This window comes from Fukomys damarensis, unplaced genomic scaffold (genome assembly GCF_012274545.1).
Source record: "Fukomys damarensis isolate Sample0158 unplaced genomic scaffold, DMR_v1.0_HiC HiC_scaffold_15, whole genome shotgun sequence".
Classification (NCBI taxonomy): domain Eukaryota; kingdom Metazoa; phylum Chordata; class Mammalia; order Rodentia; family Bathyergidae; genus Fukomys; species Fukomys damarensis.
In genome coordinates this window covers 2086150-2113071 of record NW_022900927.1, presented here as the reverse complement: position 1 = coordinate 2113071, position 26922 = coordinate 2086150, and positions in this window count along the sequence as shown.

The following is a 26922-nucleotide window of genomic DNA, read 5'->3' as shown; positions in this document are numbered from 1 at the left end:
GATGAAAGGAGTATAGAAACAATCACTTGACTAACATAAAAACAAAACAAAACAAAACAAAAAAAACAAAAAAAACCCAGTATATCATTTGACACTCCTCTACGCTATAGCTGCCTCTGGAGGTTAACGGCCACTTTAAATCACATCATTCACCTTTATGTGGTCACAGTCCAGATGGAGCAGAAACCCTTGGCCCTTGAGGCACCTGTGGGTTTATGAAGGACTTGGACTAAGAAAAACATTAAATGATAATTAATGGAGACTATTATAACACCCTCTCAGATTACGGTAGATCAAACCCAACTTTGTTCTTACATGGGTCACACCTAGACTAAATTTACTAAGACAGTTTTTTAAAAGACAGTTTTACACAAGAAATGCAAGAAAATGGACCTTAACATTAATCAGGCAAGATAATAATTATTTTTAAAAAAGCATCTATCAATTAGGGCTATGAATCATGTGGTAGCTAGAATCCTGGTTATAGTAAGTAAAATTTATTTTGAAAGAGAAAAGTCCGGGTGCATAGCTAGTCTGAGTTCAACTCCACCAGCATTGGAGTTACTGTTACTCTTTTGGCCTTTAATAAGGATGGCACAATTATTATTTTAGTTCACACTATCACACTGGAGCAAGAAGAGACAGTAAAGGAGTATCTTTTTTCAATGAAGCAAATGTAGCATGGGGTGTGATGGCATAAGCCTGGAATTCTGGTACTTGGGAGACTGAGGCAAGTTGATTATAAATTCAGTTTAAGGCCAGCCTGGGTCATATAATAGGATCAAACTAGGTTGCACTACATATTGAGACCCTGTCTTGATAAACAAAATAAAAAAGCAAGCATATTCTTATTAAAGCATAAGAAAACATGAGGATGGAGCAGCATTTTTCTTAAACATGCTAGCAGCTGAACCTTTGGCCTGAACTGCAGACACACCCACTCCCCCTTGTGAGCTGACCTTTGAAACCTCCTTAACCTCTGCTGACCTTCTGTACAAAGGGCGCCCTTTTCCCAAAATGAAAGAATCCTGGCACCTGCCAAAGATCACTCCACACACCGACAGAGCTCCTATGAGAGATTTATTGTAGAGCCGCTGCTGCACAGTGGCCTATTCAGTGAAGGAGGAAGAAGAGAGAGAGAGAGCTGGGTGGAAGGGGCTTGGTTATATTATAGCAGTTGCTGGTGTAAGCAGGTCGGGGAATTGCAGTAGCTTTCAGGGCAGCCACTTGGGTCATATTTGTGATCCATTCCTTATATGGACAAGCCTTGCTAGTGCATCAGTTTTGCTTCTGGACAATGACTTGTGATATAGGAAATGGAAACTTAAGGTATAAATGGTGGTCGCTACCCAAAATGACGACAGTCATAGCAAGGCAATTATCTTATACAAACTCCTGAGAATGACACCACACCCGTCCCTTTCCTTCAGGATAGCTTAATTTTTCCAAGTACCAACCATAATTCCTAGCTAACAAATAATATCACTTCCAGCCTCCTTGTGGTTCAGTTATGAATACAGCTGCCATTTTGTAAAACCCAGAGTGTATTTCAAGACAGCTTGAATCTGTTTTCCTGGGGTGAGAGTCTCATTAGCCTCTACTGTAATTTTCTCTCTTTCTTACAGTGTAACTGGTCTGCTTTCTAGAGTTAAAAAAAATATTTTCAGTAAATCTCTCTCTTAAAAAAGAAAAATGACTAAGCTAAGTAATTGTTTTTCTCTGTTATACCTGGTTGGCTGAATAATATTAACCCAAGTTCTGGAGACTTTGGCCAGCATTTACCAACTCAAGTCTCACATGGTACATGCTTGAAGATTCTTTATGTGCTCCCTATCTGATACCTTCTCACTCAGGTAGTACTAGAGATAGGACCACGCCTAAACCCATCCCTTCCAGAAAAAGTCCTGACACATTCCTTCTCGGAAAATCTGTATATTTGCTAGGTGACTTGCCTCCCATTTGATTCCCATTTAATCAGTATTGCCTAAGTGACTACACTCAGTAACTATATTTAATTGATCATAATTTTGTCCCACCTCATACCCACTTTGTGATTCTCCATTGGATCAATATTATGTAAGTGACCATACATATAGTCCTATTGGTTAACTATGGTTTTGTCCCACCTTATACCTGCCTCATCTCCTGGCTTTGCTTGATAAAAGTCCCTTGAAAAGCAGGGTCTATGGGTAATCTACTTTCCAGGGCCCCTCCTGTCTCACTTAGAAGCTATCTTTCTCTTAATAAGTTCTTTCTACTCTTAACCTCTGTTGTTCCAATAATTAATTCTTTTATTTTAGAGAACATGAACTCAGCCTATCAAACATCTATCATGTTGAGAGCTATAATATTTCCCTTACATTATTTGGAGACCCATATATTACCCCTCTATCATATGCCCTATATCAGAAGAAGGTGGGTCACTAGGGGCATGGCCTGAGGGATCCATCTCCCTCTTCCTTCCTCGATTTCTTTTTCTGCTTCCTGCTACCATGATGTGAGCCATTTCTCCTCTGCCATGCTGCCCTTTTATGCCTCCCCACCTTGGAGTCAGCTGGCTATGGACTAAGACTTCTATTAATATAAAACAAATCTTTCATCCCTGGAGTTGTGGGTGTCTGGTATTGTGTCTCAGCATCAAGAAAGTAACTAAGACAAGCTCTCTTTCTTCCTAATTTCTTTTCTTTTCCTAGACCTTTAACACTTCATCCCTTTGACATGTTTGTTTGTTGGTTGGTTGGTTGGTTGGTTTTTTTCAGTATTAGAGATTGAATCCAGGGCCTTTGCATTGAACTATACCTCCATCCCTTTAAAACTAATTTTTGTTGTTGTTGTTACATAGGATCTTGCTAAGTCACTAATTGCCTGGGCTGGGTTTGAACTTCTGATCCTTCTGCTCAGCCTCCCAGAATTACAGGCCTATGTCCTAGCCTCAATTTGGTATTTGAATTTCTAAAAATAAGCCTCTGTAAAACCCCTTCCTGTCCTATACTTATATGAATGGACTTGCAAAAAAGTAATGTGTCCATTATAGAAATAAATTATCTGTCTGAAAAGGACCTGGCCCCAGGAGGCAGAAGTCTGATTTCTTTTGAGAGGGAGGAGGGGATCTGAGAATGGTCACAGACAAAGCAATACCCTCTGAAGTAAACACCCCAAGCATGGGGATATCCTTTCACTGTCCCACTGTCCCACTCTCCCTTTCAAAAAAAGCTCTTTGCACACTTGAACATTTGTGTGGGAAGATTAAGGCAACAAAGGAGTCCCTTTGTCTTCTTCAGAGGTAGCTTTGAATAAACAGTCAAAATTCTGTCTCCCACATTTTGGGGGAGCACCAATAGATCTAAATCTTAAAGTTCAGTAATGATATGCTGATTTTATTCTTCATCGACACTGTTCTTAGATTTAATTCATAATATACTATTTCTTCTAAAAAATTTTATGGCTATTTTAATTTCTCTCAACAGGGTTTATAAGCTCTAGGATGTAAAGGTGAAAAATTCTTTTATTCTACCTATTTTTACAGTTATATTAGAAAAATATATATTTGTTCTTCATCTCTGGTCAGTGTTCCGAAAGTCCTTGTAATTTCCTGAGAGATACGAATGATACAGTGAGTACGTTAGAATGAGGGAGCCATTTTCAACCATGGCTGAGGATGACTTTTGGAAAGGCTAAAAATGGGAGGCTGTTTCCTTCCTATTTCACATTATCCATTGTACATTTTGATTCTCATTTACACTTTTAATTATCACACCAGAGAAACTATTTGGTATTTGGAGGTCCATATATCATACACCCTATATCATGAGTGAGTATGGATGTGGGAACCTTAGAAATCGAGTCTACACTGACTCCTTCCTTGTGAAAGTGAGAAAACTGAAGTTAAGAGACACATGTGTATCCTATTTATTTCACTTAAGGGTATGGCCGAGATCCCAATAATGAATGTAGCTGTACTGTATACCTAAAATGTACCAATAAACTCAATAAGGAAAAAAAAGAGCATGGCCTCAATGTGCATGCATTTAATTATAAGTGTCTCTATTTTCTCATTCTTTATCCACATCTTCTTTATCCAGGCTCCAGTTGGTGAGTGATTTCCAAGCTTTAGCTATTACAAACTGCCACTCTGAACATATGTTTCTGTGATATGATTCTTTTAATTATTATTGGAAGATACCCAGCATGGGAATAACTGGGTCAAATGGGACCTCTAATCCTAGTTTTGAAACTGAAAGTTTAAATAAGGATCCAAATGTATAATAGATAATGTGAAATAGGAAGAAAAGATATAAAGGGAAAGTGGGGTAAGGGAAAGGAAAGAAGGGAAAGCAATAAATATGAGAAAAGGAAAAAAATAGAAACAAAGTCTTTGTAAATAGGGTTCAAGGGTGGGCAGGAGAATGGGGGAAAAATAAGAACCAAGATATATTATGTAAAGTTACAAATCCCCAGTAATGAATGTCAGCATATTAGGTACCTAAAATTCACCAATAAAATATAGCATTAACAATTGGAAGATATAGTGGAGAAGTTATTTCAATTATAATTAGTAAAAATATAATAAATAGAAATAAACTGAAATGAAATATGAGATTTGTACAAACCTTAAGAAGTTGTAGACCTGTGTGCACACCTCACACACACATAAAGATTTGAATGCAGAGAAGTGCCAAATTTCAAACTGAAAGATATAACTAACAACAACTCAACCCACACTGGTTTTCAAACAACACATTCTATAATGAAATCCCAGTGGGAATGTTTTTGGAGAGATGAAAAAGATATTAATAATTGTAAATTTTTTCTTGTAAAATAAAGAGGGGAAAGAATGATCATGATGTAGAGTATATGATATATGGATCTCCAAATAATATGAGGGAAATATTAATATTCCCAATCTGCTAGATGTCCAACATGCCAAGTTTGTAATTGCTAAGACTGAAGAATGAATTCTAGGAACAATCCCACTTCTCAAGGGTGTTTTATTGAGAAAAGCCACAAGGTGAGATGGATTCAAGGTGGGAAAAAAAACTATAGTCTACTAATAAGATTAAAAGTATAGTTGTTTGGGTAACATTGATCCAATGGGAAATCGAAAGGTGGGTATGAAGTGGGACAAACTGCGGTCAGCCAATAGATTACAACTAGTATAGTCACTTAGGTAATATTGATTAAATGGAGAAGCAAGTCACATCTCAAGCATACATAGAATGAACAAGGATTTGCCAGGAAGGAATGGGCATGGGAGGTTTAGTCTCCACTCAAGATGCTTGATACCTATTTAGAATATCAATGACTGCTGTTCATCCCTGGGGGAAGTATGTGGGTATAGTTGTTTCTCTTCATCTTGAAGCCGGGACTTCAGTGACTAAGCCTCAGGCCACAATTGTCTGTTGTACTGAGGGCCCAGCCTTGCCTAAACTGCCTTATAATATTTTCTAACTAATTTAGCTGTCTACACTAACCAGGCGGTGAGGATTGTTTTCTCATATACACAAGCATACTGTAAAACAATAATTGAAACTAGTATAAGAAAAAACACACTAGTGGAAATGAACTAGAAGGGATGCAAGAAAATTTTAGACTATCATATGTAATAAATTGCCATTATGACTCAGGAAATAATCTATATTCATTACAATTTACAATAGCTGATTAAAGAGTTAAAGGTTGTTGGTTGTAATGGCACACACACCTGTAATCCCAGTTATATCATGCCTGGTCTGAATGAGACCTTCACAAGCAAACAGATCATTCTCTTAGCCAGGCTGTCAGACACTTTGACCATCCCCAGGACACAGCCAGTCTCTCATTCTCTGCCTCCCCCTGGAGGCTCCCATCATCTCCCTTCACCTCAACCCGTGTCTGGGGCACTTTCACCCCATCCCTGGCCTCATCTCAACAACCTCTTATCATCCATATCAAGCCTGATAACTCTTACCCTGTCTAATGACAATATCTCATCCCTGAGATATTGCCTATTGTAGCATGGTCTATTAATTCCTGTCAATTCCCCTTACAATATACCCATTTCCCACTATGGAAGGCAGATGGCTTTTATAGGCTGGTGCAAGATCTGTGTGCCATTAATCAGATTGTTCTCTCCATACGTCATGTAGTGTTAAATCCCTACACACTCTATCCTCTTTCACTTCATCCACCACTCATTACTCTGTTTGGATCTAAAAGATTTTTTTTCACTATTCCCCTTCACCCCTTCTCACAGCCTCCTCTTTGCTTTCAACTAGACAGACCCTGACATCTTTCAGCCCCAACAGCTGTCCTGAACTGTCTTGCTTCGGGGCTTCTAGGATAGTCCCTGATATTTTTGTCAGGCCCTTGTGTGTGCTTTACTCTCCTTTCATCCTTCCTCCTCTCATCTCATATAGTATGCAAGTGACCTCCTCTTCTGTAGCCCTTCCTATGAACAGTCCTGTAAAGACACCCTCTTTATCAACTTCTTTCCTTTCTCAGCATGCTAAGAACTTTCCACTTCTGGGTTCCCAGCTTCGTCTCCTCACCAGACCCTTCTAAAAACTGGCAACAGGAGACACTATTGAGTCCAAAACTCCCCCTTCATCCTTTCATACCTTAAATACAGCACCCACTTTAGCCTTTCCAGACCTTACCCAACCCTTCAGCCTTTTCACAGGATATGTGCAGTAGGGTTTCTGACACAAGATCTGAGCTCACACCCAATCATGTTTCTGTCCAAACAGCTTGACCCAACTTTCACAGGCTGGATGCCAAACTTATGGGTGGCTGATGTGAAAGCTGTGCTATTCCTAGAGACATTCAAAATCACTAGATATGCCCCACTCACCCTTTACTCTTCCCACAACCTTCAGGGACTTGTGTCTTCATCCTACCCCTCACATTTTCTCTCCACCCTTCACTTTATTCGACTCTGTGCACTTTTCATGGAGACTCCCACAGTTACAGTGGCACTGTGTCCTGATTTTCTACAGCTGCTTATTTTATCAACCCGGTATCCCTTTCTAAAAAGTATGAACCACGTGACTGCATGTCTCTGGTACACCTAGCAGCCCCTTCTTTTCCTCACATTTCCACCTTCCCCCTTTCAAACCCTAACCATACCTGGTTTATTGATGGGAATTGTACAAACCTACCCCCAACTACTCTGCCAGGAGAGGATACACTATTGTCTCTCAAAACTGTATTATGGAAGCTGAAGCTTTCTCCTCTCCACTGCCTCTCAACAGCTGAAATAACTGCTGTAGCTAAAGGCTTACAAGTTAACATCTATATAAATTCAGGGACCAGCACCTCACATCAGAACCTGTTCTAACTTCAGGGAAAGACAGCTAGAACCTGCAGTAGAACCTTGCAGAGTTCAACCTAGCAGGAGGACAGAGACCTCAACTTGGGCCTTGTAGCCCAAAATCAGCCTGAACCTCGGGGGAAAGCTGCTGGCCTGCTGAGATTAATTAGCTTAGACCTGCACACTCCTGCCCATGCTGTCTATTGTGTTAACAGAGGCATAGCCTGAAGGAGGCCCTCCATTTCTAATTGTATTTTTATTTTCAAAGTAATATTTTTTCTTATATTTAATCATTTAAAATATTTTTATCTTTCTCTTTTCTCAATTTTTTTCCTTTTTAAATCTTCCCCCCACCGTTATCTCTATTACTCTCCCTTCTGTGATCTCTATTACTCTATTATCTCTATTACTCTTTCTTTCTGATCCTGTTGTTATCCTGTTTAATTTATGTTCCTTCTTTTCCCTTTCTTCTCTTTTTCCTTCTCTTAATTGCCATTAGTTTTTTTAAAAAGTGATTACAGCCTCTAGCCTCCCTGTTGCTCTTTGTTTGTTTTGTTCTTGGGAATATTTGGTTCTGTCTTCTCTTCTCTTCAACAGCTCCATAAAGTTTGTGTGATCTTCCTGTGTCCTGACCTCACTTCTAACCTTTCTCTATCCTATTTATCCCTCCCTCCCCAATTCCTTCTAAATCCCCATCTTGAATAATAAAGTTGCTATATTGAGGAGTTTATTCACTATAAACATATTTTGGGCTGGTCCTCAATTTTTATTTCATTCACATGGTTAAAGGTGTAGATTAATAACTACCACAAATTGTCATATTCTAAGCTGTGCTTGATGCTATTGTGTTACTGAGTGTATCACTTGGGCTAAAGTGTTGTGATTGATCTAATCAGTTTTCCTCCCTGGTATAATGAAAATAAGTTTGCCTCAGAGACATTACAGACTCAAAACCTAAAGACCAGCTATATCTGGAAGATATAGGAATTAAACCAAGGAGAGTACCAATGACAAAAATAGAAATGAGAAGGCATTTAAACAAGACACAAACAGATTTCTGCCCCATCAAAGATAAACTCTGGGGGAAATGAGGTGGAAAAGTCTGACAGTCAACCATATGGACATCCGGAACCGATAGCACAGGAAGTAACAAAACAGATAAATGAAGCTCTAGAAAAATTCAAGACAGAAATAATTTCTTGGATAACCACAGAGATAGTGATAAGAATAAAAGACATGATTAGAGACTATAGAACAGAAACAGATTTTAAAAAATAGATGAGCTCAGGACCATAATGGAAACCATGAAAGACCAGCATAGGAAAGAAATGGAAATCTTGAATGTCTGACATAGGAAAGAAATGGAATCCATGAAACAGATACAAACAGATATCCAGGAGATTAAAAACTATACAGAAAGCACTCACAGTAGGATGAACTAATGTGAAGATAGAATTTCATATATAGAAGATAAGATTTTAGTCAGGGACTGAGAAAAGAGAGGTCTCTTAAAAAAGTAAGAGATGATGAGAAATCAATCCATCAACTCTTAGATGATGACAAGAAGAATAATGTAAGACTGATAGGAAACCATGAAGTAGCAGAAAAAGTACAGATGACATAAAAAAAACTGTTCACAGAATTAATGACAGAAAACTTCCCAAACAGAGGGGAAAAATTTGACATACAGATAAGTGAGGCATATAGGACTCCAACTAGCCATGATAAAAAAATATCTACACGTAGGCAGATTCAACAAAAAGAACAAAATACTACAAGAATTTAGAGTAAAGAAACAAACCATATGAAAAGAAAAGCCCATTAGAATCACAGCAGACTTTTCAACACAAACCCTCAGGTCAAGAAAATCTAGAGCGAGGTATTTCAAATCCTAAAAGAAAACAACCTCCAACCTAGACAAATTTATCCTGCAAAACTATCTTTCAAAGCTCATGGGGAAATACAATCCTTCCATCACAAAGAACACCTGAGAAATTTCATGAAGACCAAACTGGCACTTGAAACACTTCTAAGCAATATCCTGGAAAAAGAAAATGAAGACCTCAACCCCATAAGGGCCAACAGAGTAAATATACCAGGCAAGACAAGAAATTAAAGGGAGAGAGGGAAAAAAATAAATAAATGGACCAACAACAGGAAAACAACATGACAATGAAAAGCCAATACATAACAGTTATAACCATCAATGTTAATGGCCTCAATTCACCAATCCAAAGAAACAGGCTGACAGAATGGATTAAGAAGCAAAAATCCAACAATATGCTATATAAAAGAAACCTACTTAATCCACAAAGAAATTTATAGACTGAAAGCAAATGGATGGAAAAAAGTTCTCCATGAGACAGGAGCCCAGAAAAAAGCAGAAGTAGCTATCTTCTTTGTAGGCAAAAAAGATTTCAAACCAAAACTAATTAAGAGACACAAAGAAGGCCACTAGATCCTTGAAAGGGGAATAATACAAGAGGAAGGAATGACAATCATAAATATATATGCACCAAATAATAATCCCAACCATACAAAAAATATTAATGGATATGAAAAATGAAATAAGTACTAATACAGTTGTAGAGGGTGATCTCTATACTCCATTGACACAAACAGACAGATCATCTAAACAAAAGTCAACAACAAAATAGCAGAACTGACCCAAATTTTAGAACAAATGAACTTAGTAGATGTCTACAGAGTGTTCCACCAAACAAAATCAAAATATACATTCTTTTTGGCTGCAACATGGGTCATTCTCCAAAATAAACTCCATGCTAGCTCATAGAACATTCTTAAACAAATGCAAAGGAGTTGAAGTTATCCCATTTATTACCAGACCATAGTACAGTTTAACTGGAGATCAATAGCCTAAGAAACTGCAAGAACTTCACAAATACATGCAAACTAAATAATACCCTGCTGAACAACCATTGGGTCACAGAGAAAATTAAAAAAGAAATTAGACAGTTTCTACAATTAAATGATAATGCCAATACAATATACAGGAATCTATGGGACACAATGTAAGAAGTTCTATGACAGAAATTCGTAGCGGTAAATGCCTACTAGGAAAACAGAGTGAGCTCAAATAAACAAGCTAATTGTTAATCTTAAGCTCTTAGAAAAAGAAGAGCAAAACAAACCAAAAGCTCATAAAAGGGAGGAAATTATAAAGATCAGAGCAGAAATTAATGGAATGGAGACTGAGAATGATACCAAAAAACTCAATGAATTGAATAGTTGGCTTTTCAAAAGAACAAATAAAATTGATAAACCCTTACCCAATCTTATCAAAAAAGGAAAGAAAAGGCTCAAATTCATGCAATTGGGAATGAAAAAGGTGAAGTCACAATAGACCCAGTAGAAATCCAGAGGATCATCAATACCTACTTTGAAAACATATACTCTAATAAAATGGAAAATGCAGAAGAAATGAACAGATTCCTAGACACATATGAACTTCCAAAGTTGAACAAAGAAGATATACAAATTCTGCACAGTCCCAATTACATTCAGTGAAATTGAAAATGTAAATTAAAGCATCACACAACAAAGAAAAGCCTAAGTCCTGATGGCTTCCCTGCTGAATTCTACAAGATATTTAGAGAAGAACTATCACCACTACTCTTTAAACTCTTCAATGAAATTGAAAGGGAAGAAATACATTCAAATTCATTTGTGGAAGCAAGTGTTACTTTGATTCCAAAACCAGAGAAAGACCCAACCAAAAAAGAGAACTACAGGCCAATCTCCCTAATGAACACAGATGCAAAAATCCTCAATAAGATACTGGCAAACAGAATACAGAAGATCATCAAGAGGATCATACACCCTGACCAAGTCAGGTTTATCCCAGAGACGTGAGTATGGTTCAACATACATAAAGCAATAAATGTAATACACTGTATTAACATAATTAAGGACAAAAACCATATGATTACCTCAACAGATGCAGAAAAAGCACTTGACAAAATTCAACACACATTCATGATTTTAAAAACCCACAGAAAATTGTAATAGATTGTTTTTATCTCAACCTGATAAAGGTTATTTATGAAAAACCAATAGCCAATATTATTCTAAATGGTCAAAAACTAAAAACCTTCATGCTAAAAACAGGAGCAAGAGAAGGATATCCACTGTTACCACTCATGTTTAAAATATTTCTAGAAACAGTAGCCTCAGCAATTAGACAAGAGAAAGAAATAAAAGGAATAAAATAGCCAGGGATTTAGCTCAGCGGTTTGGTGGCCTGCCTTGCAAGTGCAAGGACCCAAGTTTAATCCCCAGTACCAAAAAAACAAAAAAAATAAAAAGGAATAAAATAGGAAAGGAAGAAGTTAAACTGTCATTATCTGCTGATGATACCACACTCCACATAGAAGACGCAAAAAACACTGCCAAAAGACTTCTAGACTTAACAGATTTAGTAAAGTAGTTGGATGCAAAGTCAACACTCAAAAATCAGTAGCCTTCTTGTACACAAACAACAGAGTCACTGGGAGAGAAATTAGGGAAACAATTCCTTTCACCATGACATACAAAAAAATGAAATATCTAGAAATCAATCTAATGAAGGAGACAAAAGACCTCTACAGTGAAAATTACAGCACACTGAGCAAAGAGATAGAAGAGGATATAAGAAGATGGAAAGACCTCCTTTGCTGCTGGGTAGGAAGAATCAACATAATGAAAATGGGCATACTTCCAAAACTTCTATAGAGATTCGTTGCAATCCCCATTGAAAACCCAACAGTATATTTCACAGAACTTGAGAAAACAATCCAAAATTCATTTGGAACCAGAAGAGACCTAGAATGGCAAAGGCAATTCTAGGCAACAGAGACATGACAGGGAGTATCACAATTCCCAACTTGAAATTATACCACAAAGCCACTGTGATAAAAACAGCATGGTACTGGCAAAGAAACAGACCTGAGTATCAGTGGAACAGATTAGAAGATGCAGAAATGACTCCTGTCACACTCAGCTACTTCATCTTTGACAAAGGAGCCAACCATCCTCACTGGAGGAAAGATAGCCTCTTTAACAAATAGTGTTGGAAAAACTGGATTTCAACTTGCCAAAGATTAAAACTAGACCCCTATCTTTCACCATGCACTAAACTAAAATTGAACTGGAGTAAAGATCTAAAATTAAAACAGAAACACTACACTTACTGGAAAATAATTTAGGTAGAACTCTAAAGACATTGGCCTAGGAAAAGACTTTATGAACAAATCCTCAGCAGCATGAGAACTTGAACAAAGAATCAACAACTGGGATCTCATGGCATTAAAAAGTTTTTTCAGTGCAAGAGAAATCACCAATAGAGCTAAGAGACAAAGTACAATGTGGGAAAAAAATTTACCAGCTACTCCTCAGACAAAGGACTACTATCCAGAATATATAAGAACTCAAAACATCAGACCCCCCCCCAAATACAAAGACCCAATTCAAATGTGGACATATGAAATAAACAGACATTTCTCAGACAAAGAAGTAAAATCAGCAAATAAATATATGAAAAAATGTTCAGCACCACTGGTGATTCGAGAGATGCAGCTGAAAACAACACTGAAATTCCACCTCACCCTATAAAGAATGGCTGTTATCGAGAAATCAACCAATAATAAATGCTGGTGGGGGTGTGGGGAGAAAGGAATCCTTCTCCATTTTTGGTGGAAGTGTAGATTGGTGCAGCCACTGTGGAAATCAATATGGAGACACCTCAAAGAACTAGGAACCTCTAGTTCCATTTGACCCAGCTATCTTCTGCTGGGTATCTGTCTAAAAGAATTCAAATAATCATGCCACAGTGATATATGCTCACCCATGTTTATAGCAGCACAGTTTGTAATAGCTAAAACTTGGAAATAACATAAATGCCCATCAGGTGGAGACTGGATAAAGAAGATGATGTTTTTCTATAAAATGGAGTACTACTTAGCCATAAAAAATGAGAAAGTAGAAAAATTTATAGCTAAATGGATACACATTGAAGCTATACTCTTAAGTGAAATAAATAGAACACACTTGAGTAGATACCAAATAGTTTTTCTGGTCTGAAAAACTAAAAGTGTAAATAAGGTTCAAATGTTATAATTGATAGCATGAAATAGGAAGAAAATGGCTAAAGGGAAATTGGGAAGGGAAGGGAAAAAGAAAAAAGGAAAAAAGGAAATAAAGTCTTTGTAAATAGGGAAGGGTAAAGGGGGTGAAGGGAGGGCAGGAGTATGGGGGGAAAATAAGAACCAAGACATATCATGTAAAGGAGAAAGGAAAGAAGGGAAAAAGAAAAAAGGAAAAAAGGAAATAAAGTCTTTGTAAATAGGGAAGGGTGAAGGGGGTGAAGGGAGGGCAGGAGTATGGGGGGAAAATAAGAACCAAGACATATCATGTAAAGGTACAAGATCCCAATGATAAATGTAACTGTATTGTTTGCTTTAAATGTACCAATAAACTTAATGGGATAAATAAGGACATTCTGTCTCGGAAAGAGTGCAGCACAAAAGAATCAGGAAAGGAATAAACTAAATGGTTTCTGGGGCCTCTGATCCATGAAGTGGGCTTGAGCTAGGGTAGAAAAAATAAAAACTAGGTAGAAAGGAGACAAAAATCATGATATTAAAATTAAGAACTGCAGCTTTGAGACACAAATGTTTCTCGAGCCTTTTTCCCTCCAAGGAAACTCACTAAAAACATTTCCTAACTCTCTCTCTCTCTTTTTTTTTTGTATTGGGGATCAAACTCAGGACCTTGTGCTTTTGAGGCAGGTGGTAACACCACTGAGCTAAATCCCTGGCTCTGTCCTTTTATAATAAGCCTGTAAATATGGGAACTAGACTTGTCCTTTTCACCTATAAAGTGCACTTCCTGCACCCCCCAATACTGTAGGTTTAAGTCCACAGTCCACTGGTTCCAAGGCAGGGCAGCATGGCAGAGGGGAATGGCAGATGAGAAACAGTCCAAGGCAGTGTAGGCAGGAGGGAGCAAACAGCAGTAAGTTTACTTTCTCTTTAATCTCATCCAGGCTACAAGCATATAGGTTGGTGCTATCCACACCCTGGGCGGGCCTTCCCATTATTCACACCCAGAATTATGCTAAACCAATCAGTGGACTAATTTATCTGCCAAATATCCTTATCCCATATCCATACATTCTAGATCTATTCACCTTTATGAAGCCTCACAATGAGTGCAAGAGGGTTTTGGGGGAAAACCTAGATATAAGCCATAACACTCGGTATCTTTCAGTTATCCTTCCAGAAGTAGCTGTGGTGATTGCTAGTCATGGCAGATTTCTGCCATATTGACATCAGCATCTTCATAGAGGAAGGCTTTATTTTGGGTCACAGTTTTAGTCCATGGTTGGGTCACTACAAAGGAAAAATAGGATAATGGAAGGGCCTTGGTGGAGAACAGCTACTTACCCCATGGCAGAGAAGAAGAGGGACATCCAGAGACAAGAATAAACCATTCCAGGTCACGACCTCAGCAACCCACCTCATGTCAGGCACTATCTCCTACCTGCACATTCAGCTATTGAACTCATCGTAGATGAATATACTGATGAGAATATACCCCCATGATCCAGTTACCTTCCACACACTTGAGAATTTGGGGGATATTTTAGATCTAAGCTTTAGGATACTGCCCTATTCCTCAAAAGATTTGTGTCCATCTCATGGGATGTAACTCAGTGACACTGCACATGCCTGGCAAGCACAAGGTCCTGAGTTTGATTCCCAGTACCAGAAGGAAAAAAAAAAAAAAAGAAAATGAATTTAGTCTATCTCTAAGAGTCGCCCAAATCTTAACATTTCCAACATTGCTAAAAAGCCTAAGTACAAAGTCTCCTCTGAGACTCAAGGTAAACTCTTAGCTGTGAGGCCTTGTAGAAATTAAAAAGAAAGTTAAACACTGGTGACATACAATGGCACAGGGTAAATATCCCCATCTTTCAAAAGGGAAGAACAGGGAGATAGAAAGAAATTGGATCAAGCAAGACCAAAACCCAACTGGGCAAACATATCCTATAACTCCATGTCCAGCATCCAGGGCCGATTGTGGTAAGATGTAGCTCTGAAGGGCTTAGGAAGCTCCACCTCTGTGGATGGCATTACTACTGCAGCCTGGCCCCTGTTTTAGAGTGACTTTACTTGCTGCTTCTGGTTTCCTCTCCAGACATTTTACATTTCTGACACCTATACCTTACTGGCATCTCCACTGCACTTTTGGCTTCATTTTCACACCTTGACACACTGCCCTCTCATGGGCACACTGCCTGGTCTTCTTGGCCTTCTTGTGAAATCTGAGTGTAAGCTTCTATGACCCCGTGACCCTAGTATTCTGCATGCCTGAAAAATGAGCACCATATGGATGGGGCAAAGTCAGCTGCCTAATTGAGCAGCAACTAGGCCGCCTGGTATATGGCTGCAGCAGTCTCCATGCCTGGATGGCTGAACTCATGGATATAGTTCCCTAGGTGGCATGCGGGGTGTTTGTTTGTGGAAGACTATGTGAAGAAGATTCACTTTCTCTTCAATCTCATGATCCTCCCTGGATGTCAATTTTTATTTAAGATGTCAGTTTAACCATGGAAGAGTTTTGTTATGTTCTTTTCATGTTTCTTACAAGTACATTGCTATTTCCTCCCACTCTCCTCCTACCCATTTCTTTTTAGTTATTTTGTTTTGCTTACTGGAAGAAAACCTGTTATTGAAGAAGTGAACTGTAATTGTTTGTTTCTTTTGTCAACTTTAGTAGAGAAGAAAGAGATATTTAAGGTTCTAACTTCTGTGATCTTTGGAGGCCCCAAACCAGACCTTTATATAAGATTGATCAGATTTTCCTTTTTTCTTACAGAACCTAATGATTCTTCTGAATACTTGGTGTATTAGTCATCTTTCTGTTTGTTACTGTAGCAAAATACTTAGGAGAATCAATTTCAAAAGGAGAGTTTTATTTTGGCTCAGTTTCAAAGGAAGAGCTTTGAGAATGTATCACAGAGGAAGGAACCCCTTACCCCATCCTTATAAATTTAAGCAAGGAAGAGGGAATGTTGGATGCCATTTTCTTTCCAGGGCAACATCAGTGACCTATGAACTCTCAGTAAGCCTCTTCTCTTAAGGTAACGGCTACCGCCCATACCATCACACTGGCGTCATAGACCTTTGGGGATATTCATATCCAAACTAGAACACTATAACATTATAGCAATGCAGTGGGAAACTTTATTCCAAACAAAAAAGTGATTTTCATCTTTTGGAATTAATTATTTAATGTACTAATATGAAAAATAATTTTTCTTTTAAAAACTTGTTGATGGTCAGTTCATATATATTTTCATTAGACCACAGTTTTGAGAGCTTTGAATAAAGTCACTGATTGCACTGGAAAATGAAAAGCAATGAAAATTGTAGACATTTTATTACAGAGATGACATCTGCTGTTTAACTCCAAACAGTTATTAGAATTGCTCCAGTTCTTAGGATTAACCAATTCACACATATTTACAAAATAAGTAAATCAGTGTGCTTTGCTGCCTATTTCAATTTTCATTTTGCTTCTATCTTTTCTTTTCTTGACATACATTAATTAGAATATAATTGGAAAGGCATTTCTACTAAAAATGTTTTACTTAATTTAGTCTGGTTATGTGAGATGTGTTAGAAGAAGATAACTAAAAAGAAATTTGTATCAAGTCAAAGTTTTTTTAGTGAAAATATACCTTAAAGGATTAACATAAAGAAACTAGAACAGAAACTCATATTTAAACCCATAATTTTTCAGACTATCAATAAATGGTTCTAAATATATGCCAATCTTTGTTCAAGGCACAGAGAATTAAAAAAGCAATAAGATAGTCCTTTCCACATAATGGGTAAGATATTCAATAATTTTTCAAAGTCTTAGAAAATAGTGGAAACAAACTGTTTTAAATTATGAAGGAAAATATAGCATGCAATGAAAATGCATAACAGAGGTGTCTTGTCTAGGGTGGTGAAAAGCAGGAAAGAAAATCTAAGGAAACACAGGTTTGTTTATTCTCTTGGAACTCAACTCCCTAAAAGTGATTTCTATTTTCTCCCCTATTGCTTTTCTGTTTTTCCTTTTTGGTTTATGATTCAAATTCATGTATTTTTCAGATTGGTGAGATTTCTGAGTTAAGATCCTTATATAACAGATTGCTTTCCGCCTCCGTGTTTATTAGTGTATATTTTCAGCACACCATAAACACATTCATAGTGGGGAATTGGTACAGATGCACATCACATCTTGATCCTTCTTATTTCCATTTCCCCTCTCCTCCCTCCTGTCTTTCCCTGTTTTCAGACCTCTTCCCATCTCCATAAACTCTATCTCCCTGTTTGCTATCATTTATCTTTCATTTTGCTCCTAAATTATTTATACTTTGAGTTTCTCTGGTAAAAGAAGCCATGTGATATTTAACCTGTGTCTGATTTATTTCACTTAGTGTAATGGTCTTAAAGTGCATCCATTTTTATTAACGACTAATTTGTCCTTCTTTATGGCTGTATATACCCCATTGTGTATATATACCACATTTTCTTTATACATTTATCTATCACTGTCCATGCGTCTATTTCCAAGATTTAACCATTGTGAGTTATGCTGTTGTAAATGTGGATATGCATGTATCATCATAATTTGATGTTTTTAACTCTTTGGGGAAGATATCCAGAAGAGGTATAGTTGGGTCAAATGGAATTTCTATTTTTAGTTTCCTGAGGAATCTCTGCACTGATTTCCATATCAGCTGCACTGGTTTATGTTTCCACCAAAAGTGTGGAACAACCTCACTAGCTTTGTTCTTTTGAGTTCATAATGGTAGCCATTCTTTCTGGAGTAAGATGGAATCTCACTGTTGTTTTGACTTGCATTTTTCTAGTGGCCAAAGACATCAAGCACTTGTTTATATACCTGTTGGTCATCTCTACTTCTGAGTAGCATCTACAATTCTTTTTTATGGTACCAGGGATGGAACTTGGGTCCTTGCACTTGCAAGGCAGGCCATGGAATCGCTGAGCTAAATCCTCAGCCCTAGTATTCATTTCAATTACCCATTTTTATTAGGTCTTTTAGTTTGGGTGTCTAATCTTTTTAGTACTTTATATATCCAGATATTAGTTTTCTGAGGGGTGTCTGGCAAAAATGTTTTTTCCCACTCTATAAATTGTATCTTCACTCTGTTATTGATTATATCTTCACAGTTTCTCTTGTTGTGCAGAAGACTTTAATTTTATATAGTCTCATTTTTACATTGTTGGTTTCTCTTGTGCCATTATGTCTCTATTCAGAACCTTCTGCCTATGCCTATGTTATCAAGAATTTTATCAATTTTTCATCCAGCAGATCCACTGTTTTGATTTTTATATATGTATTGATCTGTTTTTATTTTATTTTAATACAGGTTAAGAGATAATGGATTTAGATTCATTTTTCTCCATGTGGATAAACACTTCTCCTAGACCTATCTGTTAAAGAAACTAGATTTCCTCCAGCATTTGTTTCCACACTCTTTGTTATAGATTAGATAGCTTGGGATTGTTCTGTTTTCTCAGTTCTGCTCCATTTCACCACAAGTCTGTTTTTCTGCCAGTACCAGGCTGTTTTTATAACTAGTTTTGTAATATAACTGGAAATCCAGGTTTGTGATGCTTCCTGCTTTTCTTATGTTGCCCAGAACCGCTTTTGCTATTTTGGGTCTTTTCTGGTGTCAAATATATTTTAGGATTAATTTCTCTAATTCTGTGAGGAATGCTTTTGGTATTTTCATTGGGATTTCATTAAATCTAGACATTATTTCTGATAGTTTGGCCATTTTGACAGCATTGGTTTGCTGATCCAAGAACAATACCTTTTTATTTTCTTATTAATCTCTTGTCAATCTCTTTTTTGAAAGCACTATAGTTTTCATTTTTGACATCTTTTGCTTTATATTTAAGATTAATCTCTATGTATTTAAAATATTAAAGCTAATGTGAATGGATTGTTTTCTGACTTCTTTTGTATTGGATTCATTGTTAGTACATAGGAACACTCTTGATTTTTATATATTTTGTATTCTGCTACGTTGGTGAATTTATTAGTTCTGAAATTCTTTGGGGGGAACTTTTTGGGTCACCTATGTCATTTGCAAATAAGACAATTTGACTTCTTCCTCTCCTAAACATATTCCTTTTATTTAATTCTCTTGTTTGATTGCTTTGGCTAAGCTTTCAAGTACTATATTGAATAAGAGTGGTAAGTGCACAGCTGAATCTCATTCCTGCTTTCAGATAAAATGCTTTTAGTTCTCTTCTTTTAATGTGATGGTGGCAGTAGGTTTTCCATAAGTGGCTTTTATTTGACTTAAGGTCCTTCTATGACTGTTTTCTTTAGTTTTTTTAAAGTCTGCAATGAATATTGAAGTTTGTCAAAGGCTTTTTCTATATCTATTGAGATGATTGTGTGATTTTTGTCCCACTGTTATATTATGTATTGTATTTATTGATTTACATATGTTAAAACATTCATACAGCCCTGGGATGAAGCCAAGTTGGTCAGAATATACAAGTTTTAAATGATTTTTTGTATTGTGTTTGGCAGTATCTTGTTGAGAGGATTTTTGTACCTCTGTTCTTTAAGGAGATTGATTAGTGGTTTTCTTTTTTGTTAAGTCTTTGCTCAGTTTTCATAGCAAGGTAATGCTAGCTTTCAGGAATGAATTTAACAATGTTTTTTCCCTTTCAGTTTCCTGGAAAAGTTTGATTGGATTGGCTCTAGCTCTTTCCTGAATTTCTGATACATCTGTGGTAAATCCATCAGATCCTGGGCTTTTCTTAATTGGTAGGATTTTTATTGCTATCTCTAACTTATTGCCTGTTAATAGTATCATCAAGCTTTTTTTATAAAATCTTCTTGGTTCTATTTTAGTAATTCAAATGCAGCTAGGAATTTCTCCATTTCTTCCCCATGGTTCTCCAATTTATTGAACCATAAATTTTTGAAATAGTTTCTTATAATCCTCTGAACTTTGGTAGTGTTAGTTAAATTTCACCTTTTCATTTCTAATTGCATTGACATGGATTTTTTGTTTTCTTTTGATAAATTTGGCTAAGTGTTCTCACTGCGATCTTTATAATTTAGTTTTAAATGTGGATTTTTCTTGTTTTTTCTGGGACCTTGAGCGTCATTGTTATGTTTTTTGGGTACTGCTCATTTTTTCTCTTTTTTAAAAATATATTTTTAATTGGTTGCTCAATTTTTAATTATGTGCATTCACAGCTACAAACATCCTTCTTAGGACTACTTTCATTGTGTCCTACAGGTGTTGATATACTGTTTTTCCATTGTCATTTGATTCTAGGGAATATTTAATTTCTTTTTTGTTTTTTTTCTATGAGTCATTATTCAATATGTACATGTAATTTCGATGTGTTTTCATAGTTTCGATGGTCTCTTTTGCTGGTGATTTTTAGTTTCATTCTGATATGATCAGATAGTACGTAGATTATTTAAATTCTTTTGTATTTATTTAAGATTACTTTATAGCCTAAGATATGGCATTTTGGAAAAAAGCTGCATGTACTGATGCAAAAATGTATATTCTATTGTTTTGTATGAAACATTCTGTATATATCTGTTAAGTCTATTTGTTCAGTTGTGTGGTTTAATTCTGATATTTTAAAAACTTTCTTTGTCTAGATAACCTGTATATTAGTTTTTTGTTTGTTCTGTTTTGTTTATTTGTTTGTTTGTTTGTGGTTTTTTGAGACAGGGTCTCAGTATGTAATCCATTCTGGCCTTGAACTCACTATGTAGTCTAGGCTGGCTTTGAACTTGTGATGATCCTCCTGCCTCAGCCTCTCAAGAGCTGGGATTATAGGTATAAGCCACCATGCCTGGCTGGTGACCTGTATATTTGTGAAAGTAGATGAAGTCCCCCACTATGATTATATTGGTTTCTTTGTTCTGTTATACCCAGTAGATTTTGTTTCATGAAGTTGGATGTGCCAACATTTGGTATGTAAATATTTATAGTTGTTATCTTTTCCTGTGGAATTTTTCCTTTTACCAATGTGTAGTGGCCAACTTTGTCTCTTCTTTGGCTTGACATATGCTGTATTTGAAGGATAAGATAGCTACTTCTGCTTGTCTTGATGCTCTAGTTTCATGGAGTATTGTTCATTATCTTTTCATTTTCAGCGCATGAGATTATTTTTGGATGAAACCTGCTGTTGTTCTTGCAGGTATCCCTACATAGCTTACTTGCTGTTTTTCTCTACTAACTTTTAGTATTTTCTCCTTTACTTGAAATTAGGGCATTTGGATCATGATAAGTTGTAGAGGTTCTTTTCTGGTCATGCTCATTTGGGATTCTATATGCCTCCTTTACTTGAGTATTGTATTCTTTCCCTAGATTTGTAAAGTGTTCCACTATAATTTCAGTGGGTAAATTTTTTATACCTTTTGAGTCATCTTCTAAATTTTTCCTTTATTCATATAATTCTGAAGTTTTTTTAAAAAAGTCATTTAGTAGCCATTGTATCCAGCTTTGTGGTTTAGTATTGCTTGGGTATAATGTGTTTATGATCTATTACAGCCACCATGTCTTCAAATTCTGATACTCTGTCCTCACCTTGGTCAAGTCAGCTACTCGTGCTTTCCATTGAATTTTTCACTACATGTATTTCTGCTTGCTTACTCTTCATAATTTCAAATTATTTACTAAACTTGTGATTTATATTTTACATTGTCTCATTCAACTCAATTAGTTTATTTCTTCTTTAAACTTGTCAAACTTTTTTAATAAGATCTATCAGTTTAACAAAATCCTTTTGAAGTTCACTAAACATCTTATGGAATTGCTTGTGTGTTTATTCTTTGATCACTTAAACCATTTTGACCTTTTTATTTTTTAGTTCTTTTCCTGCAACTTCCTCTACTTTAGTTTCCATGATACCAGATTCTGGGGAGTCAAAGGCTTCTGGAGGCATCTTGTTGCCTTGCTTTCTCATGTGTCTGTTGTTTTGTGCTACAGGTTAAAGATCAATTGGGGTAGAAAACTGTGGCTCTTGTGGAATCTTTAGTTGGACTCTGTCTTCCTGTGATGTGTCCTGTGTTTATGTTTTGGAGTTTATACCTCTTTTCAATTTCTTTGGCCTAATATTTGAGGGCCTTCCTTGTGTCCCACATCTTCTAGGCTTCATTCCCAGAATCATTCAGAGAACATGATGAACCACAATAATATTGATGACACAGTCAAACCAGATATTGCCATAGAGTAAAAGCCAATTAAAAGCAAATAACTATGCTACCATTGGTAATGTGAAAGAAATCAACAATAATAGAATATTTAAAACCCCTGAATATTGACATACTATAAAAACCAATAAAAGCTACAAGTATACTACCCTTGACAATAAAAAAGAGTCTTATAATAATAATATGAATACAAAGACAGGATATTGGCATGCAGTAAATATAATGATATCATGGTTCATGAACTTATTTTTTGCAAACAATTTGGGTTGAAAACAGAAATGTCTGGCAAAATTTGGTTTTTATTTGCAAACTCTACATCAGGAGACAAACATGACCTCAACCACCTTTCTCAAACAAGCACGAATATAGCCATCTTTTCCAAAATCACAGAACAAATTAAATTCATGAACTGAGGAACCACTGCATCTACTAAATACAACACAATTAACAACAGAAAAGAATACAGCAATCAGGGCGGGTGTAGTGGTGCATTCCTATAATCCCAGCACTTGGGAGGCTGAGGCAGGAGGATTGCTGTGAGTTCGAGACCAGGCTAGGCTACATAGTGAATTCCAGGTCAGTCTCAAGTACATAGTGAGACCCTGTCTCAGAAAAAGAATACTGCAATAATAGTGTAGATTCAATTAAATAGCTAGAAATCAATAAAGTTTAATGGTAATAATATTTAATATGGGGGGTCACAGAAAGAGAAAACTGCAAGAAATAAAATCTGAAAAGGGAAAAAGAGGAAGAGGAGAGAAAAGTGAGATAAAGAATCTAATTGAAGATAAAAGAGGATTAATAAAAGTAACAGAAAAGGATTTGTTTGCCATATGTTGTTACTCCCTGTGGTTGTGAACCTTCTCTAGCTTAACTTATGTTTGCAGAGAAGTCCCCGTCCTCCAGAGCCAGGGTTAACATTTCAGATTGCTTTACTCTTTTCTTTGCATTGCCTTCAGTTTCTCCAGTTGCACTGTTATTTCTAGTTTTCCTCTTGGCTCTTTATCGGTTCTCAGAACTCTTCTTTTTTGTCTTCAGTAAACTGTTTTTCAGGTGCCTTGATTCCAGATCCTGGAGAGGCTGTACTATGCTGTTGACATTTACTCCAGCATCTTCCCGTGATTCTTCTGTTTTTTCTTGAATCCACTCCCATAGGGAAGTGATGACAAACCTCTTAGAGCTTTGGTTGATAACAGCCCACTGTGGCACACATGCCTTAGTTTCGCCACCACTGCCATAGGGATTTCTCTCCTACCCTTCCAGGGCCATTGTTCTTGTGAGAACTTCCAATAAATTCCGTATGCCTAGATCCAATATTCACTTCTGTTACTATATAAGTGAACTCACTTAGGAGTATATCCTCAATATGTATCAATTTTCCTATGAATGAATCTAATTTCTCATTCTTTATGGCTGAGTAGTATCCCATTTTATAGAAAAACCACATCTTCTTTATCCAGTTTCCAACTGATGGACAAATGGGCTGTTTCCAAGTTTTAGCTATTACAAACTGTGCTGCTATAAACATAGGCGTGCATATATCTCTGTGATATGATTCTTTTAATTCTTTTGGAAAGATACCCAGCAGAGGGATGGCTGGGTCAAATGGAAACTCTATCTAGTCCCAGCTCTTTGAGGTATCTCTATATTGATTTCCATAGTGTTTGCACTATACTCCTAAGGGAAATAAATAAGTCACACATGTATAAATACCGAATAGATTTTTTTGGTGTGAATAAACTATAATAGTACATGAAATCCATGAGAAAATTGACAATGTGAAACAGGAAGAAAAGGGCTAAAGGTTTAGGGAAAGGGGAAAGGTAATAAGGGAAAGAAAAAAACATGAGAAAATGAAAAAATGTAAATAAAATGTTTGTAAATGGGGAGGAGAGGAGGGGGTGAAGGGAGAACAGGGACAAGGGAAAAAAATGAGAACCAAGACCTGTCATGTAAAGGTACAAGATCCCAATGATGAATGTAACTGTACTGTGTACCTAAAATGTACCAATGAACTCAATGAGGAAAAAAATATATAATTTGACTGACTACAAAAAAAAAACAAAAAACAACAACAAAAAAAACAATATAAGTGAACTCTCCCTCCTTCTTGAATCTGACTTGTCATGGCCTCTGGGATGCCATTTTGCCCTGGCTGTCCTTGCACCACACTAGTGTCCTGCAGAGTCCCTTGGCTATTGCTCCTCATTTACCATAAAGCCTCAAGTGTCCCACCACTGAGTCATTAACTCTCTTCCTCTCTACCTACACCCAGACCTAAGTGACCTCTCTGAATCCCTGGCTTTAATAACAGCCATACACAGAAAGCTTGCACATTTGCATCTTTAGTCCCAATTTGTTTATGGAACTACAGCACTCTATCTCCAATTTCTTCCTTCTGCACATACTTATCTATTAAGCATCTCAAACTTAACATCAGTCAAACACTTTCTTTCTTGGGGGTGGGGTTTAAGACAGGGTCTCACTATGTAGTTGAGGCTGACCTGGAATTCCCTATGTAGCCCAGGCTGGTCATGGACTCATAGTGATCCTCCTGCCTCAGCCTTCCGAGTGCTGGGATTACAGGCATGCACCACCACGCCTGGCGAACACTTGACTTTCTACCTCAGCTTCCTCCAAATTCTTTTCCATCCATCTTTCCCATGTCTGTGGATGGCAAGTCCATCTTAGTTATTAATCGCTCAACTCATTATACTGTCAATTTTGACTTCTCACAGCATACATCAAACATAGTTAATGTTTTAATCTTTCAGCAAAATACATCTAAAATTGAACTCCATGACAGTTCCATCACAAATTCTGGTATAAGCCTGCCTTTAGCCTATTTTACTCACAAAAGCCAGAGTGATGGTTTTAAAATGAATAATTCAGATCTCATCATTTCTCTGTTTAGAGTCTTTCATAATAAAAGTCCCAATACTGTCTACAGATGCTATATGAGCTAATCCTTAGTTGACACCTTCACTTCTACTATTTCCCCCAACGTCACTCCATGCCAACCTTAATTTCTGCTTGTCACACAGAGAATGTCCCACTGTTGTATCTTGAAATCTGCAGCCATGTCTGGTACATAGTCAGTGTTCAATAAGTGCTTATTTGAATAAAGAAAATGACATTTGAGCAAGGTACACTAGGAGTACAGACTAAACAGCGAGCTCCTTAGCTGAGGATGGGCAAAAGGTACACCTGTTTACCTTATGAGAATCCTTGCTGGAGTAGAAGAGATTCGTATGAGTAGGGGTTAACTTAGGAAAAAGATTATTGTATGTTATATATTCAATTCTGTTTTTCAAATAAAAATAGAAAACCTTCAATGCAGACAATTTTCCATTGACAAATATTTAAAATAGATTTATTACCCACATGTGAGGTTTGTTAAAGACCTGACTCCTTCATATGCTTAAAATTGCAGATTAAATATATGTCAGTAGAATTATGGCACAGGCAGGAATAAAAAATACAGAATCATTAAAATGTTATGTCATATTTACCAGCATGGGAAATTAGTCACAATAAACTAAGTGGAGGAAAAGGTTATAATGGTGAAAATGGAAATGTTTAAATGTGTATACTAAAAGGCCTTATAAGATTTACTTTAAAATATGGATATTGGCTATTAATTGGCTATTAAAGGGTAGGAGAACAGTTTTTTGTTGCTGTTGTTGTTGTTGTTGTTGTTGTTGTTGTTTTTTGTTTTTTTTTTTGTTTTTTTTTTGGTACTGGGGATCAAAACTCAGGTCCTTGTGCTTGCGAGGCAGGTAGCAGAACCATTGGGCTAAATCCCCAGCCCTGGACTACAGATTTTTTTTTTCATCTTCTTTGGACTCTGTAGTTTTGAAATTTCAATAATGAGCACATATGGCTTTTATAACCAGAAGAATAAAGACATGTATAATAAATGTTTAATTAGATGTATTAACCCTGAATAATCTGTTATTCTTGATTCCGGAAGAGAAAAATGAGGGTTGATGATAAAGGTAAAACAATAAAGGAGGTAAGGAATCTGTGATTTGGAATTTAACTTGGTTTTTGTTACCTGTTGCTATAACAATGTGATAGGAGATACCCTTGCTGCCTCCCATTGTCTAGGAAGTAGTATAGTCTAATTTTTGTCAGAAACTTTCAGATGTTTGTGGCATAAATATTCTGGATCTGTAGTAAGATATAAACTCATATTAATTTTTTCAGTGTTAAACTTTGGGGACAGATTAGGATACAGAATAAGGAGATGTTTCTTTATCCCATGAATGGGTAAAAAACCACGTCATTTTGATTATTGGATTCTTGTTAGAAATTTGAAGTCTGTTCATTGCTCTCTTCCCATGTATATT